This window comes from Cervus canadensis, chromosome 31, assembly GCF_019320065.1.
Source record: "Cervus canadensis isolate Bull #8, Minnesota chromosome 31, ASM1932006v1, whole genome shotgun sequence".
NCBI lineage: Eukaryota > Metazoa > Chordata > Mammalia > Artiodactyla > Cervidae > Cervus > Cervus canadensis.
The window spans coordinates 531,121-538,661 of NC_057416.1; the positions used below are offsets into that span (position 1 = coordinate 531,121).

Below are 7,541 nucleotides of genomic sequence, written 5' to 3' on the forward strand. Positions count from 1 at the left end.
TCCCCTGTTGAAACTCGATAGGAACCCCAAGGGAGCCGGGTGGAGCCCGTCCCCGGGTGGCCCCTCTTCCCCGCCGCTCCTCCGACTCACTGGCTGCAGTCACCGCCGCCTGCAGGAAGCTGGGAGCGGGATCTTGGGCTGGGAGTGTGGGCAGGGCTGCATGCACGGGCTCAGCTGCCGTTGCCACTCTTTTATGAAATAATCACCGTGCTCATCTGGGTCATGTATCACCTAAAAATTCCAAGTGCAAGTTAAATATTTTTGAAGCCTGAAACTTATCGCATACAGATTTGGGTACTCAGGAAAGGTAGCATCCCAGGGCAGCCATGACCACCATCCTGGAGCGTCTGAGCACCCTGTCCATGAGTGGGCAGCATCTGTGATGCCTGCCCAAGATCCTGGAAGATGGGCTGCCCAAGATGCCCGGCACTGTCCCCGAGACCGACGTGCCCCAGCTCTTCCGGGAGCCCTACATCCGCGCCGGGTACCGCCCCACTGGCCATGAGTGGCGCTACTACTTCTTCAGCCTCTTTCTGAAACACAACGAGGTGGTCAACGTCTGGACCCACCTGCTGGCGGCACTGGCCGTCCTCCTGCGGTTCTGGGCCTTTGTGGAGGACGAGGACCTGCCGTGGACCTCTGCCTACGCGCTGCCCCTGCTCGTCTATGTCCTGTCCTCCATCACATACCTCGCCTTCAGCCTCCTGGCCCACCTGCTGCAGTCCAAGTCGGAGCTCTCACACTACACCTTCTACTTCGTGGACTACGTGGGCGTGAGCGTTTATCAGTAGGGCAGCGCCCTGGTCCACTTCTTCTACACCGCCGACCAAGCCTGGTACGAGCACTTCTGGCTCCTCTTCCTGCCGGCCGCCGCCTTCTGTGGTTAGTTATCATGCGCCGGATGCTGCTACACGAAGTACCGGTACCACAGGCCCTACCCGGGCATGAGGAAGATCTGCCAGGTGGTGCTGTCCAGGCTGGCCTACATCCTGGACATCAGCCCTGTGGTCCATCACCTGGTTCTGTGCCACCTGTCCGGCTGCCAGGACCCAGCGGCCTGGTACCATGCCCTCCAGATCATCTTCTTCTTGGTCAGTGCCTACTTCTTCTCCTGCCCGGTCCCAGAGAAGTACTTCCCTGGTTCCTGTGACGTCGTGGGCCACGGGCACCAGATCTTCCACACCCTTCTGTCTGTCTGCACACTCTCCCAGCTGGAGGCCATCCTCCTGGACTACAAGGGGCGACAGGACATCTACCTGCCACGCCACAGCCCCCTGTCCCTCTACCTGGCCTGCCTCTCCATCTTCTTCTTGGTGGCCTGCAGTGTGGGCACTGCAGCCTTCTCAAGACAAAAAATCAAGGCCAGACTGACCAAGAAAGATTCCTGAGACTGCCAGGTGGGGCGCGGTGTGGAGGCGGCCTGTCGTGATTTGGGGGGAACTTGAGTCCACAGTAGGAGGTGACTTTGTGTTTTTAAGAGCGGGCTTTTAAACGAGCACTATATTTCCAAGGCTGGCTATGGCTATGGCATTGGGAAGCCAGAGGATCCAAGAGTTTTGTTATCATTGTCCTGAATAAAAGGTTTATATTCCATCCTCTGGGCTGTAGCCTTAGGAGACACAGGAAGGGAAGGGACCTTGGCTAAGGTTCGTCGGACACTGAATTTAAGAATCTTCATGCCTGAAAATTGAGTAGCATTCTGACTGTGGCCTCCGGGGGTCAGCCCTGGACTAGAGGGAAAATCTAATTGGACTGAAAAAATTACAAGGTGGCTGGACCACACTGTATTGAAATGGGCATTCTTTTGCAATGCTGGTCTTCGGTGATTGGATACTGGATTTGTCTGACTTCTGGTCCCTTCTCTAGCCCGCTTTTCTCAGGATGATGTCTGCCTGGCTGTTTTCTCCAGAGTGCTATTCACTCCCAGCTGTACCTTGCATGGGCATAGCGAGGACAATGAAGCAGTCATGCTTCCAGGAAATGCTTGGATCCAGGCAGACATTCAGGATATTTACTCTCATATAATACTGATGGAAATGGTACTAGAAAATACAGTGCCAAGAGCTATCAGGAGGCCCAACCAGCAAGCATGGCTACTGTTTGGTGTCATGGGACCCTTCTGTTTTACCTCCGTGCACCGCAGGATTACCTGACATCTACTAGGGCTGCTTTTCATGCCAGAAGATCCGGAGTTTTCTTCAGAGGATCTTCTCCAGATTTTGACAAGCATGTTCAAAAAGCTCCTGGTAGAGTGAATTGGTTCTAGGGATCTGATTATTTCAAGAGGAACTCAAGGTCCAGCCTCTTAAATAGGTGCTGCCCTATGAAGGACCCATGTAACTCTCCTAGTTCATGGTCCTCGGGAAAGCATTGTACCTCAGCTTAGAGCAGCTTAAATCAAGCCCCAGAACAGGCACATGCGTGTACTCATGCAAGAGTGGTCCCCAAAGGCTCCTTTGGGTGAGGCTGGTGAACTGGGCACCCTGTAGGCAGAATGTTCTGCTGGGACATCACTGCCCGGCAGCTTCTGTGGGATGGGGAGTTGGGGGTGGGTACTTACAGTGATGTGTCCTGGCTTCACAGCCCCCTGAGGACTACCTTCTGCGGTGATCCAGGGAAGGGGGTTGCATTGAAACCCTCCCCAAAGACTGTATTTCCTATCAGTATAAGGTCTCTGTTTACTAAAAAGGGAGGTGGCTTTTCACTCCAGTTTGATGAACCTCCTCTCTTCCTAGGTTACTGTCTTCACATCTTTTTTTTCCCTTTCTCTTGAGAGATGTGTAGGGTTTGTGCCTTATAAATGAAAATTTATGAACATTTCACTTCATACATGGCCACGTGGAATTTTCAGTTTGAAGTTATTGGGATAAGAAAAGAGAATTCATTGCCTTTCAACCAGTGGATGAAAGAAGTTCAGAATACTGGAATCGCTTGTCCATCAGAAGACTCTTTCAACCTGTGTTTTTTTGGGGGAAAAAAAGTTCAACTGAAGCTTTCCTGTAATCTTTATTTCAAGAAAGCATAGCAGGACTCCCACGGTGGTCCAGTGATTAGGACTCTACACTTCCACTGCAGAGGGTGTGGGTTCAATTCCTGGCTGGGGAACTAAGATCCCGTGTGCTGTGGGCAGCCAAAAAAAAAAAAAGAAAGAAAGAAAGAAAGCATATGTCTTGTCAGCTATGTTGTTTCCTCCTGGTGGATTCCTCCTGGGAATTCTCAAATATCTGAACTTCTGTGCTACCCACATGTCTTACAGGAGCTTCTGGCATCCAGGCCAAATTTACCGCCAATAAAGTTAGTGACCCTGAACGGGATTGAACTGATAAACAAAGGAATAGAAAGTTGCATCAACACAGTGCAGGTAGAGGGTCAGTTTAAGATGGAGACAAGAAAGCATCTAAAATGTTCATAATTATGGATTTGTAGACTCTCTTCTTGTAAAAGTTGAAAGAAAAGTGTAAGTCAAGCTCCTGAATGTAACCATGGTGGGCAGAGATCTTTAGGCCAAATGCAAGTATTTTTAGAGAGACTAGAGGGGTGATTCTCTATGCCATCCACAGACCAATGCCAGTCTGCACACAAAGCAGTCTGTGACAAGTACAGAGTGACACTGAATTTTTAGATATGAACATAAAATTCATAACATTTTGATTTTAATTTACCCAAGTATTGGTCCACCAAGTGATTGGAAATTTAAAAAGAAAAATTTTTTTTCACCAGAGATATTTGAAAAGCATTGAGGTAGGAGACTACTGTCTCATTAGAAATTCCAGTACCTCAGGAGAAATACAGAAATGGGAAATACAGGCATTTTTTACTATTCAGACTCTTAAGGGTTACATACTCCTTTTAAAACAATTTCATTAAAATGACTGAATCAGTAAGGAAGCGACCTTGTTTGTTTAAAAGGAATAATTAAGTATTTGATAAAGGAAACGTTCTTCTTACTCTACCAAAGCCAACTGTTGACATCTACTGGAAATTCTGCTATTATTTCTCTCTCTGTCTCTCTCTCTCTTTTTTTTTTTTTTTTATCACTAAGGCTTTCAATCTATTAAAATGTAAATACCTTTTAAAAAAAACTTAACTATCAGTCGGTTATATCTTGGGAATAAAGTGGATATTGTGTATACTCCTCTACTCAAGGTAAGGAGAGGGGATAGCAAGATGCAATAATTTGGGGAACTGTTTGCCTGATTCCCTCTTGCAAACACTTCCTGACCTGTATTTACTAAGAAACTAATGTTACTGCTCTTCAGATGTTATGGTTTCATCTCCCACCTCGGCTGAAAGTACCTCACTCAGTAACACTACTATCAATGCTCCGATGGAAGCTTGAAATAGTAGGAGCTGAAACCATGGAATGGAGGCAGTTCTTTCCTGCCTCTGTTGTCCATCAGTTCCCCAATTATACCGGGTTGCTTGGAAACATTAGCTTTTTCCGTTGCCATGCTGTAGTTTCAAGTGTGTCCTCCAGATGGCGCTCAAGTCTTACTCTGAGGAGGTACGGCCATTGTCCCCAAAGCCTCGGCCTAATTGTGTTGGTCCTAGCGTTTCGCTTGGTGACTTGGCAAAGAAAAATTAGAACTATTTTCTGTTTATATAAATCCACTTACACAAATGACCATTAAACATTTTGTAAATGGGTTATTGTACTCTCAACAGCTACCTTGTGTTTTTGACAAGGCCCGTCTTAAAGAAAAGTTTTATCTAGAAAAAACATTGTCAGAAGGAGACCAGGACACTTCATAGCCACCTAGAAGTAGGAAATATAAAAGCTTAAAAAAAGAAATCTCCCTACCCAGACTCCCAAAATACCTGCCCCTCCCCAAATCCCCACTTGGTAGTAGATCAAATTGCACCTCCCTCCCCTCAAAAGCTATGGAGTTGATTTTTCTGAGGATTTCAATCTAATTGAATAAATATTTCTGATCCTCTGCCCCAAAAAAAGGAACCCCGAGATCCCTGTTGCAACTGGAGAGGAAACCTGAGTTTCCTGCCTCAACTAGAGATGAGGACCTATCCCCCTGCAATGACTCCAGAGGAATCGCGAGGTGCCCCTCGCAACATGGAAGGAGGCCTGATTTGCCTGAGGCAGCATGAAAGGTTCCCTGAGGTCTCCGTCATAACTCAAAATGAACCTGGATTTCCAGTCTCAACTCGAGATGAGACCCTATTGCCCTGCAGCTACCTACCAGAACCCTGATGTGCCCCTCGCAATTCAAAAACAGGCCTGACTTCCCCGAGGCAACATGAGAAGTTCCATGTGGTCACCATCGCAGCTTGAGACGAACCCACATCTTCCCGCCACAATTTGAGAAACACCACGAGATTAACTCCTCAATGAGAGATGAGGCCCGTTTGCCTTGCAGTGACTGGAGAGCAATCCTGCGCTTCCCCTTGCAACTTGAAAGGAGATATGACTTCCCTGAGGCAACACGAGAGGCTCCTTGAGTTCCCCGTCGCAACTCAGGAAGAACCCCAACCTTCTGCCGCAACCCGAGAAAAACCACAAGATTCCCCCATCAACATGAGATGAGGCCCTTTTCCCCTGCAGCCCCTCGAAAGCAATCCTGAGTTCCCTCTCAAAACTCGAAAGGAGACTTGACTCCCTTTATGCAACTCAAGAGATTCCCTGAGATCCCCATCGCCACTCGAGAGGAACGCCGAGTTTCCCACCACAATTCGAGAAGAGCCCCCATTACCTACCTGAATTAATGATGAGGGCTGATTCTCCTGCTTCAACTCAAGAGGAATTCTGACTTTCCCCTCGCACCTCAAGAGGAGGTCTGTCTCAATTGAAACTTGAAAGGAACTCTGTGGTTCCTGCTGCAAGTCAAAAGGACCCTGAGTTTCCCCCTCATCTAGAGATAAGGCCTGATTCCCCTGCACTGACTCGAATGGAACCCCTAGAATACCCTCAAAACATGAAGGGAGGTCTGACTCCCCTCTTGCGCCTCCAAAAAAGCCCAGGTTCCCCACTTGATCTTGACCAGAGGCCTGACAGCCCTTTTACAACTTGAGAGGAAACTGGAGTTCCATGTCTGAAAAAGTGATGAGCCCTGACTCCCCTATAGAAACTCGATAGGAACCCCGAGTTCCTTGTCACAACTAGAGAGGAACCCTGAGTTTCTGGCCTCAACTCAAGAAGAGGCCCTATTCCCTTGCAGCAATTCCAGAGAAATCCCGAGGTGCCCCTCGCAACTGGAAAGGAGGCCTGACTTCTCTGAGGCAACTTGAGAGGTTCCCTGAGGTCCCCGTCACAACTCGAGAGGAATGCAAACCTTCCCACTGCAACTCAAGTAACACCGCGAGATTTCCCGCTAAATGGAGAAGAGGTGAGATTCCCCTGCAGTGACTCGATAGCTCTCCCACGCACCACCTTGCAATTCGAAAGGAGACTTGACTTCCCTGAGGCAAGACGACAAGCTCATTGAGGTCCCCATCACAACTCGAGAGGAACACCAAGCGTCCTGCCACAACTCAAGAAAAACCCTGAGATTCACCCCTCAATGCGAGATGAGGCCCTTTTCCCCTGCAGCGTCTAGAGAGCAATCCCGAGTTCCCACTCAAAACGAGGCTTGACTACCTTTATGCAACTCAAGAGGTTTCCCAAGACACCCACTGAAACTCAAGAGGAACCACAGTTTCCAGCCACAACTCAAGAAGAGCCCCATGTTCCCTACCTCTTCTCGAGATTAGGGCCGATATCCCTGCTTCGACTAGAGTGGAATTCCAACTTTCCCCTCATACCTCAAGAGGAGGCCTGTCTCACCTGTAGAACTCTAGAGAAACCCAGCGGTTCCTGCAGAATGTCGGAAGGACAACGAGTTTCCCCTCAACTCAAGATGAGGACTGATTCCCATGCACCGACATGAATGGAACCCAGAGTATCCCCTCACAACTCGAAGGGAGGTCTCACTCCCTTGTTGCACCTCTAGATAAAGCCCAAGTTCCCCACCTGAACTCGACAGGAGGCCTGACACCCATTTTACATCTCGAGAGGAAAGTGAATTTCCATGCCTCAACATGAGCCGAGGCCTGACTGCCCTGTTGAAACTCGAGAGGAACAAGAGATCCATGGCACAACTTGAAAGGAGCCCTGAATTTCCTGCTTCAACTAGAAATGAAGCCCGATTCTCCTGAAGCAACTCGAGAGAAATCCTGAGGTGCCCCTCACAACTTGAAAGGAGGTTTGGCTTTCCTGAGGCAACATGAGAGGTTTCATGAGGTCCCTGATACACGTTGAGAACAACCCCAAGCTTCCCACCACAACTAGAGTATAAGCACGAGACTCCCACCTGAAGGCGAGAAGAGGCCCTTTTCCCCTGCAGCGCCTTGAGAGCAACCCTGGGTTCCCTCTTGAAACTCGAAAGGAGGCTTGAATCCCTTTAAGCAACTGAAGAGGGTCCCCAGCTACCCATTGCCACTCGAGAGGAACCCCGAGATTCCTGCCGCAACTCGAGAAGAGCCCCATGTTGCCCACTTCATCTCTAAATGAGGACTGATTCCCATGCTTTGATTCTAGAGAAATCCCTACT

At 48.8% G+C, this 7,541-nt stretch overlaps 1 pseudogene; it reads left to right on the forward strand.

Moving 5' to 3' along the window:
- The first annotated feature begins 326 nt into the window (after window positions 1-326).
- LOC122432222 lies at window positions 327-1,388 on the forward strand (annotated as a pseudogene).
- Window positions 1,389-7,541: the final 6,153 nt, after the last annotated feature.